Source organism: Hibiscus syriacus, unplaced genomic scaffold, assembly GCF_006381635.1.
Source record: "Hibiscus syriacus cultivar Baekdansim isolate YM2019G1 unplaced genomic scaffold, ASM638163v2 tig00111022_pilon, whole genome shotgun sequence".
In the NCBI taxonomy this organism is placed as follows: domain Eukaryota; kingdom Viridiplantae; phylum Streptophyta; class Magnoliopsida; order Malvales; family Malvaceae; genus Hibiscus; species Hibiscus syriacus.
The window spans coordinates 364819-376081 of NW_024062956.1; the positions used below are offsets into that span (position 1 = coordinate 364819).

The following is an 11263-nucleotide window of genomic DNA, read 5'->3' on the forward strand; positions in this document are numbered from 1 at the left end:
TCTGTTTCAACTTATCTACTTTATATAGTTTTAAAATATCTTTGTTCTCTTATAATTGCTAGTATTTGTGAAAACTACATATATTGTCATGCAATTTCAACTAAAACATCGATTGCGCTTGTATATGGTGGTTTATATTCTATACATTATATTTATATGCATCAACACTTACAGATTATAAGAATAGCATTGAATTGAAACGGGCATCCAAGTATTTCTTGTTTTAAGTTTTTCTATGCTTCTAATCGGCAACTACCTCATTAACTGTTTTATACAAACTTGAATATATATATATATTATCCCAGAAAAATGCTGTCATGTTATACAAACTTGATTGATAATGATATTAAATTAGTTTTTATACATGTAAAGACCCCCCCCACACACACACCCCAAAAAAAAAGAAAGAGAAAAAGAAAGTATCAATTAAATTCATATTGACATATAAGATTTTGACTTGCATGTGAGGCCAGTATGACATTGCAATTTCGTCATTGATTACTCCTCTCAATCTCAAGAACATGCACGTTCATGCTAAAAAGATGCATCTTGCATGTCAATGTGGTAGGAAAACCCTACTTATTGGTGTGTGTTTTACTATATTTAAGTGTTAAGCCCTAATTTAAAACCTATGAGTTGATGATAAGCACATGTCCTTCTGAGTAGGAAGGGGCGAGAGATGCTAAAAGAATAACTACATTTTCTGAAAATTTTAAATTATTATAATTTAAATATCTTTTTATATTTTATATTGATAATATAATATTGTAACTCCTGAAATTCTATAATTTCATATCCCTGACATAATCCTACGCCTATCCCTCCTACCGCATCCCAATTTGTAAAGAAATTGTCAACTACAATCCCACAACCAAACTTTTCAACGAGTTTCTCATTTTTCCAACTGATCAAGTTTGGATGTAAATTCTTGTTGTTGGGTGATTGTCCAAATTCCAGATAATTCTCATATCCATATTCAAATCAAGCCCAACTTGATTCGTCAATTCATTTTTAGTCTATTTATATTGAATAGGTTAAACGATCAAATAAGAGTAACTTTTTAAGGATTGCTTAAAGAAAGAACTTAACCTTTCGCAAAGATAAAAAAAATATAAGATTTTATAATCTACAAAATATTAAACATCTAACTTTTTTAAAAATATTTTCAAATAAAGGCTCTTATTGAGCATAATAGAAAATATTAGACCCTTATTTGAATAAATTGAAAAAAATGTTAGGCTTTTATTTGACATTTTTGTAAGACTATACCCTTATTAGAACATATTCGAAAATGTTAGAATCTTGTTCGGTTGTTCTAAAAGGTTAGACTCTTATATGAAGGGTGCTAAAATATTAGACCCTATGAATATTAAACCCTATTAAAGATAAAAGGCTAAATAGGTCTTTCCCCTTGACTTTAGGGTAAAATATATATATTGGCTATATATATAAGTACCTAAAGTATATTATTTTTTCATTTAAGTACCTAAAGTATCTTTTGGTCAAAATAAGTACCTAAACTATCTTTTTTGGTCAAAATAGGTACCTAAAGTATTCAATTTTTTTTATCTAAGTTCTAAAAAAGTTGACATGTAATATTAATTAAAGATCTAGTGCCTATCATAGCGAACATTAAAAACTTCCCACTGCGATGCATACGGTACTCGAGACATTTCCATCCTCTCTTCTTCACTGCTAGGACTCATACTGGAGGATAATTTGAAGTAATAGGAAGAGGGGTAGAAATTGGCTTACAATCTTGCAAGCTGAATCGTGACAAGATCTTCTTCAAGTAATTCTTTTGTGAAAGCCAAATCTTCTATTACTTCTGTCTCGATGAATTTACATCCCTAGAATCTTGTTTGCTGGGTCCCAAGCCTCATTTCAAATTCCCTAGCTAGTTGCGCCTTCAATTCTTCAATATGATCTTGTTGGGTCCTGCAACCAACATGTCATCCACATACAACAACAATATAACAAAATTGTTATCACCAGACCTCTTGAAATAAGCGCAAGGGTCTGCATTAAGTATGTTGTATCCAAGGCACATAATGAAGGAATCAAATCTCTTATACCAACACCTCGGCCCTGCTTTAGACCGTATAGAGATTTGTTTAACCTGCAAACCAAGTTCTTCTTTTCTTCTTTTCAAAACCTTCAGGCTGGAGCATATAAATTTCTTCTTCAAGATTTCCCATGAAGAAAAGCTGTTTAACATCTAGCTGCTCTAGATGTAAATTCAATGTAGCACACATTGCCAAAACTACTCGAACTGTTGTTAGTCGAACCACAGGAGAAAATATTTCATTGAAATCAATACCTTCTTTTTGAGCATATCCTTTGACTACCAGTCTTGGACGATACCTCTAACTTGATCGTCACCATTTCGCTTGATTTGAAGACCCATTTGTTACCAATTGGGCTTCCTTCCTTGTGGTAGTGGCACAAGGTCCATGTATTATTTTTATGAAAGGCTCGATTTCTTCTTGCATCGCCATCATCCACAGTGAAGCATCTGAGCTGTTTATTGCCTCCTGGTATGTTGATGGCTCCGTCATCTGTTAAAAGGCAGTATGCAACATTTTCTTCTATAATATAATCTGAGTGTCAATTGGGATGTCTTCTCACACGATCTGATTGACGAGTTGTTGGAGCTTCAGAACTCTCTGGTTCTTGTTCATCATGTGCTGGTTCTACTTCAGAAGAATCTCCTTGTTCAACCTCTTTTTCCACATGTATCTGTGTAGTCTCTGATTTTCTGCTATCATCATCTTCTTTCTTTTTAGTTTATCTTCTACAAAGATAACATCGCTGCTGATGATCACTTTGCGGGCAGTAGGATCCCACAGCGATACCCTTGACTCCATCAATATACCCCAAGAATTTGCATTTCCTGGATTTTGGATCCAGCTTTGAGATTTCTTAGGAGTTGCACATCACGTACACAATACTTCCAAATACATGGAGATTTGAATAATCAGCTGGTTTACCAGTTCACATCTCCATTGGGTCTTCAGCTCTATTGCAGTTGATGGAGCTCGATTCACCAAATAACAGGCGGTTTGACTGCTTCTGCCCAGAATGATTTTTCTAGGCCTGCATCCCTCAACATTGCTCTGTTCTTCTAACAAGGTTATGTTCATCTGCTCTGCCACTCCATTTTGTTGAGGAGTGTTCGCCACTGTGACTGTCTTTTGATGCATTCTTTCCTGCAAAAGTCATCAAATTCTTCGCTTGTGTATCTCCTCATTATCTATTCTGAAACACTTGATCTTATTTCCACAATCAAGTTCCACCCGCGCCTTGAAGTTTTTGAAAGTTGAAAACACATATGACTTCTTCTTAATAGGGTACACCCAACATCTCCTGGAGTAGTCATCATAAATGACAAAGTATTTTGCTCCGCCTAGGGATATAACTGGTGCTTGCCATACGTCAGAGTGAACCAATTCTAGAAGCCTCTAGAATTTGATGTTGAATTTCAACCGGTGCTGCTTACTTGTTATGCAATGCTCACACAAAGTAAGTGATACATTCGTTAAGCCTGGAAGTAGCTTTTGCTCCACAAGGACTTTCATTCCTGTTCTGACATTGTCCAAGTTTCTGATGCCATAGCATTGGAGAATCTGAACTACATGAGGCAACAGAGGCTTCTGCTTCTAACAAAGTCTCCCCTTCAGCATGTATAAGTTTGCTGCTATCTTTTCGCCTTTCAGTACCACAAGCGCACCACAGAACACCTTCATGATTCATTTCCGTGTTTCAATTGCTTGCATTATTATCCAACAATCCGTAGGATAATAAATTTTTCTTCAGGCCTTTCACGTGCCGCACATCTCGAACAACTTTGATTGTTCCATCACACATCTTCAATTTGATGGTTCCCACGCCAATGATCTCTAAGGCATGATCATTGCAACTATACACAGATCCTCCTGAGACAGGTTAATGATGGAACCATTCTCTTCTTGAGGTCATGTGGTTGCGCTCCGAATCAATGAGCCATATCTGCAAATTTTTCTGCCTTCCACGGTGGTTGAAGCTTCACAGCATAGAGCATCTCCATCATCTGAAGTGTTTGCGGTATTGCCTTGTGGATTGGAGTTTTATTTAAACTCCAACAATCCTTCTTCAAGTGACCATTCTTTCCACAGTGTAGCACTTTAAATTCTTCTTGCTCCTCGACTTCGATCTACCATGTTTGTGACTGCTGCTTTGGCCATGTTCTGTTGATCTCCCTCTCGTTGTCAATGCTTCTGTTTGTTGCAGATTTACTTGTCTATCTTCCTTGTTCTTGCGCGATTTTCTTCTTGTAGACACAGCAGCAAGCGTCATCGAAGACTACTGGTGACATTATTGTTTGTCAAGTTGATGATGAGTTGATCACGAATCGATAGACTTTGAAGTAGAAGTTCAGCACGTTCTTGTTCTACTATTTTACAGCTTAAGGATGTAAGCTGAGAAAATAAAGTGTTCAGTGTGTTTAAGTGCTCCGTCACTGAAGTAGATTCTGACATCCGGAGAGTGTACAATTTTCTTCAGGAAAATTTTATTGTGCAGCGATGTGGCCTCGTATAATTTGGTGAGATGATCTCATATCTCCTTAGCTGTCTTTTTCCTTGATGCTTGACAATACTTCATCTGCTAATGCTAGATGAAAGTTTGCCATAGCATTTCTGTCCATTTCGATCCCATTTGTGTCATCTGCAAAATCCACCGGCCTTTCATTGATAGCCGCTAGACACCCGTCTTTCTCAGGATGGCCTTCATCTTTAATTTTCACAATGAGAAATTTCTCTCATTGAATTTTTCAATATCAAATTTCGTTGTCATATCTTCAATTACGGATAGCTCCCCTATTCACTATCGTGAATAGTTCTGGAACCTTCAAAGAATGAGTAATACCTTCTTACTTTCTTGTTGGAGGATCCACATTTGGTGGCAACCACAAAGATAATAAGCAGATATTACATACTCAAATCCGGCTCGGATACCAATTGTGCAGAATACGGCTATCGGATAGAGCAAAATCGCAACTGATAATTTGAGAAAATAAAAATGAAGATAAAAGAGACACAAAATTTACGTAGAATACGGCTATCGGATAGAGCAAAATCGCAACTGCTATGACTTTCAGCATTCATATCCCTGACATAAATCCTACGCCTATCCTACTTCTACCGCATCCCAATTTGTAAAGAAATTGTCAACTACAATCCCACAACCAAACTTTTCAACGAGTTTTTCATTTTTTCAACTGATCAAGTTGGATGTAAATTTCTTGTTGTTGGGTCATTGTCCAAATTCCAGATAATTCTCATATCCATATTCAAATCAAGCCCAACTTGATTCGTCAATTCATTTTTAGTCTATTTATATTGAATAGGTTAAACGATCAAATAAGAGTAACTTTTTAAGGATTGCTTAAAGAAAGAACTTAACCTTTCGCAAAGATAAAAAAAATATATAAGATTTTATAATCTACTCAAATATTAAACATCTAACTTTTTTGAAAATATTTCAAATAAAGGCTCTTATTGAGCATAATAGAAATATTAGACCCTTATTGAATAAATTGAAAAAAATGTTAGGCTTTTATTTGACGTTTTGTAAGACTATACCCTTATTAGAACATATTCGAAAATGTTAGATCTTGTTCGGTTGTTCTAAAAGATTAGACCCTTATATGAAGGGTGCTAAAATATTAGACCCTTATATGAATATTAAACCCTATTAAAGATAAAAGGCTAAATAGGTCTTTCCCTTGACTTTAGGGTAAATATATATTTTGGCTTATATTATATAAGTACCTAAAGTATATTATTTTTCATTTAAGTACCTAAAGTGTCTTTTGGTCAAAATAAGTATCTAAACTATCTTTTTTTGGTCAAAATAGGTACCTAAAGTATTCAATTTTTCATCTAAGTTCTAAAAAAGTTGACATGTATATTAATTAAAGAATACTTTAGATACTTAAATGAAAAAATTGAATATTCAGGTACTTATTTTGATAAAAAATATTTAGGCACCTATTTTGACCAAAAAGATAAGTTTAGATACTTATTTTGATCAAAAATACTTTAAGTAATTCAATGAAGAAAGTGATATACTTTAGATACTTATTTGTGAGATAAGTCAGTTTTTCTTAAAAGATTGAAATAGTTGGATATATAGTTTTTGCAATATCATGTTAGTATACCTAAATCCTCAAAGTCAACACAATGATGATGAGATTACAATATTCTGAAAATAAATAAACAAATAATGCAGCTCCCCTAAAAGACTGAAACCAGGGGCAGAGCTTTGCTTTTATCTAGCAACACCATTCCCAATAGTTCAGTGCTGACCCAAGGCCAAACCTATACTTTATTTTTATTTTATGAAACTATACTATATAGTGTCAATACAAGCTTTCGGCTCCTCAAATAGCATAAATAATTTTGCATATTAAATATTGAAAATGGTTCTTGGCTTAATGCCAAGATTAGCTTCCAACGCTTATTAGAATGATCATTTTGACCTCTATTCTTTTCTTTTTTCTTTTTATATTTTGGCTCTAATGTCTCATTTTAGGTAAAAAAGTGCCCTAACATTTGACTGTATAGTCATTTTAACTCTTATTTTTTATTCTAGAGATTTAGTCCCCACTTTTATTTTAGGATAAAAGATTTCATACTTTAAACCTTTAACTGTTTGTTAACTAATGGTTTCATCCCATGGATAGGTCTTTTGCCCTAAGATAAAATGTTATGGTCAAAGTGCTAAAAAATAATATAGGCCAAAATAACCATTTCGGTAAAGTTAGAGGGTTAATTTAGTATTATACCTTCTTGTTTTGTAAGTTTCACTACCCACCTTTGAATTGAAAATTATATATGAAAAGCAAATGCAGAGCACTAAGATTACTGATCCAAGGCATATTTGACATGGAAGATTGAAATTGGAACTGAGTTAAAAGACAACTACTTTAGCGTAATTAAGATTCAGTGCACTCTAAAGCATCAATCTGATACGCTCTACCCACCCTTCCATTTTTGATGAAGACTTGAAGAGTGCTTCTTACCTGCCTGATAATGATTTATGATGCTGACCCCATCAGCTACTCAAATTTTGATTACTTCTACTTGAGTTATGTATGTGTAAATGAATTGGATTTGAATAAATAAAATGTGTTTGTGTTATTCTTATTAAGGTGTTCATTTAGCATTTGTGAACTTATTCGTTTAACTTCATTGGTTCACAAATATTTGTTTAGCATTCACGAATAAATTCATTACACACTCTCTTTTTATGTTTTACTTGCCAGCCAAAGTAAATAGTGATATAAAAAGAAGATGAAAACAGTGTAAAACAAGTTTAAACGTCAATAAAAGAGTTTTCAAATGAATTTATGAACATAAACGAACCAAAACACATGTATTCGTATTCGTTTCTTTCGTTATTAATTAACATAAAAATTGTATTCATACGCATTTATTTAGTTTAATAAATTAATAATACGAACAGTTCACGAGATTTACATTATAATCGTTCTTTTAGTGTTTGGAGCAGTGGAGAGGATGAAGAGGGGAGGTGAAATCCTGAAAGTTGAAGAAGGCTTTGGCTAATTTGTCACTTTCTCCTCGAGTATCAGGTTTTATATACTTTATGAGTGAGCCAATACCTCTGAGAGTGTTATGTGACAAATGCAAATTGACGGAACATAGACACGTGGATGAGAGGATTAAACAGTGGTGGATTCATATTAAGATTAGGGTAAGTATTTTTTATTCTAAAATTTAATTTTTTTAATCTATTTATTTATTTTTTATTGTGACGATTGAAATTTTATTTGTGTTCCACACAAAAAAAAATGTATATTATTAATATATGTATATTTGTTTTTAAAATATTTCTAGATCTATTACTACTATCTACGAACGTATTTTTCGGACGTGGAGCATCAGTCCGGAAAGTTAGTAGGGATCCATATGCTTAGAGACTTACCGAAATTCTTACGTACCTGCCCACTAAAATAATTCCCACAAATCCCAGAAAGAAACATGGTTCAACTATTGATGATTGGCCCAGCATTTCTCAGTAGGTTATAGAATTAAATCAACTTTAATATCACCGCTTCGGTTGGTCCTTGTAGCTTTTAAGCTCCTACACTAATCTAATACTATTCACCAATTGAACTGATACCATGAAATTGTAAATGTTTCAACTAAAATTACCCAGAAATTTCAGCTTTCAAGGCGTTAGGTTTATTCAATCTTAATATAACCAATCCTGCAGATTTTTTATGTTTTGAGTTAGGAATGGTTAACTTTTTTTACAATATGCAGGCAAATTAGGTAGTCATAGCTAGGAGAAGAGCAGTTGGTAGAAAGTTATGGGCCATATTTGAGCTACCGTTCATGGGAAAAAGTCAGCCTTTATCATTAACTCATTTTTGCCAGTGCCATAAGCTTAACGCCAGTGTACACATAGCACATTTTTTACAATTGCTTTTGGATGTAATTCCTAATTGGTTACACTAGATATGGATATCAGTCCTTGGATTAGTTGCCTTATAATGATGAAACTTCCAATTAGAAGATGTGAATAATGAAATGAACAACTACCTTGTACTAAAATCAAAAGGTATTAATGTCAAAAAAATACCTCTAACGTTTGACTGATTGAAAGTTAGACATTTAAATTTTGATATTTAATCAATTAGTTTAGTGAGATAAGATACTAGATCTTTTAAATAATTTAATTAGTTGATCTAATGAGATGAGATATTAGATCTCCTACACAAGGTTAGGAGTTCAAACTTTGACATTGTCAATAGAACAAACTAAATTGGGAAGATTACCCTTATAATTGACCTTTGCAATACTCAACTCAAATTAGTTGATTAATATATTACAGTTAAAACTCTATAAATTAATAATGCCAGGACCGGAGAAATTTATTAATTTAGAGAGTTATTAATTTATCGATAAATTAATAATTATTAATTTAAAGAGTTTTTAAGTAATTATATTGTATATATCAAACAAAAAGGTAAATTAGTCTATGCCTCTTAGAATTACGTTGCAAGAGATGAGTTAAATTAATAATGAACTCCAAATATACTTGAACTTTAAAGGAAAACAAACAACTATTGAATCATATTTCAATAGAGTGTAATATATTTTTTTCATTTTCTATGAATTATTAATTTATAATTTTCTTGGGACCGAAAATTATAAAGGGATCTCACGAAAAATTATTATCTTATTATTTTATCAAGTTTTTCAATTTTTTACATTGGCTCAAGTCGGGACCGGACAAATTTATTATTTTAGAGAGTTTATTAATTTACCGAGTATTAATTTAAAGAGTTTCTACTGTAAATATTTATAGCTAAGCTATATATATAATAATTTTTTATCTAAAAAATTAATTTCATGAGATAAAATTTTCAAACCCATAAATAATTATTTAAAGCAATTATATTTTAAAATATAGAAGTTTATAAATTATAAATAAACAAACTATATGATAACAAGATCAATATTAAACTATAATTTTTTTCTTCAAAAATGCTTTTCACTAGTAAAACATGAAACTTTCAATTTTGATATTTGATTGTTATCTCTAGAGGTTTCAGGTTTAAACATCAAGAGACTGTAAAGGTGTTTGAATTTTCATTGTAAATGATTGATAATCTTTAAAATAAATACTACTTGTAATTATTTTAAGTTAATAAAAAATTACTTTTACAAAAAAAAAAATTAAAAGAAAAAGTAAAGTCGATGAAAATGCCCTTGGGAAACTCTACAATAGAAAAAAAGGTCAATACACCCACCACATTTATTTACTCTTCACCTTCCTTATCTATTTGTTATATATATATATATATATATATATATATATATATATATATATATATATATATATATATCCCCTATGAAGGTTGGACCGCCGCTCACATGAAACAGTCCAATAACACCACAAACCTTCAATCTTTTGAGCATCCTATGGTATAAGCCATGGATTGGTACTCTTGGCTATCAAAAACTGCCCTTGACCCCTCCCTTATCTACGAGTATGGCCTCTCGTTTTCCCGCAATGAGCTCCAAAGAGAGGACTTAGCATACTTCAACCATGAGTTTCTTCAGAGCATGGGCCTTTCAGTTGCCAAGCACAGGCTTGAGATTCTCAAGCTCGCCAGGAAAGAAGTTGGCGAAACCCCTAATAGCCTGTCCAAGCTCGTTTTGGCAATCACCAAAACCAGAGAGTGCTTCAACAAGTACGTCAACAAGCTGGTTCACCACGAGCATAGCGCGATTAAGCCGCTGCCGTCAGAGCCTGTTCGGTGTCGAGATCAGTGGAGAGGAGGATTGACAAAGAAGTGCAAGAGTGATAAGAGGTTAACATAGAGCAGCCGGTGCCAAGAACCAGCAGGAAGGTAGCAAAATCTGGTCCCTTGGATTATAGGGTACAAGAGAAGGTTCTTGCCCCTCCTAGGAGCTTGAAATTGTCCGGGCCTCTAGACAGGAAAATGCAGGAGAAATTGGTGTTGAATTATAGGAGTCCTGTAAAATCCGGTCCTATTGATATTGCAATGGCACAAGAGAGGTTGTTGCTCACAAATAGGAGCCCTAAACTATCAGGACCTCTTAACTATGTAAGACCCCCAACCCCAAAGATTCAGGGTGACTACAAGGAAAAGACAGGTAGAGACTATGATGATCAGACATTATGGGCAGCTACGTTTCAGGACATGAAACCCACTTGACTTGACCAGATGTCTTTATTAGTTTCGTGTGGAAGGATAAAATATGGTCATTAAATGTTGTGTCCTAATCAGAGGGATGAGCTCTATATGCCTTTATGCATGTGAATCTGGTATAAGGTTTTCTATCATCAACATGGACACCATATAGTTTATGATCTCCATTTTCAGTTCATTTGGTCCAAGAATTATATATGCTTTAAGTTGTATGGTTTTTTAGGATGTTCTTGAGTTGTAAAATCCTTAATATGGCAGGTAATTTTCATGCCCCTTGAGAAAAGTAAAATAATAATATAATGCCGAAAAATGATCATAACATATGATTGAATAGTAACTTTGGTCTCTATTCTTTTTTATAGTATTTTGCCCCTAACGTTTTATTTTGGGACAAAATGACCCCTCGTTAGATGGAAATCATTAGTTGACTAACGGTCAACGCTTGTTATTGACGTGAGATTGTCATGTTACCACTTTCGGCATGTGAAATGTGTCACATCATCACTTTCGAAATGT

The 11263-nt window shown here is 33.4% G+C and overlaps 1 pseudogene; it reads left to right on the plus strand.

Moving 5' to 3' along the window:
- The first annotated feature begins 9940 nt into the window (after positions 1-9940).
- LOC120150223 lies at positions 9941-11043 on the plus strand (annotated as a pseudogene).
- Positions 11044-11263: the final 220 nt, after the last annotated feature.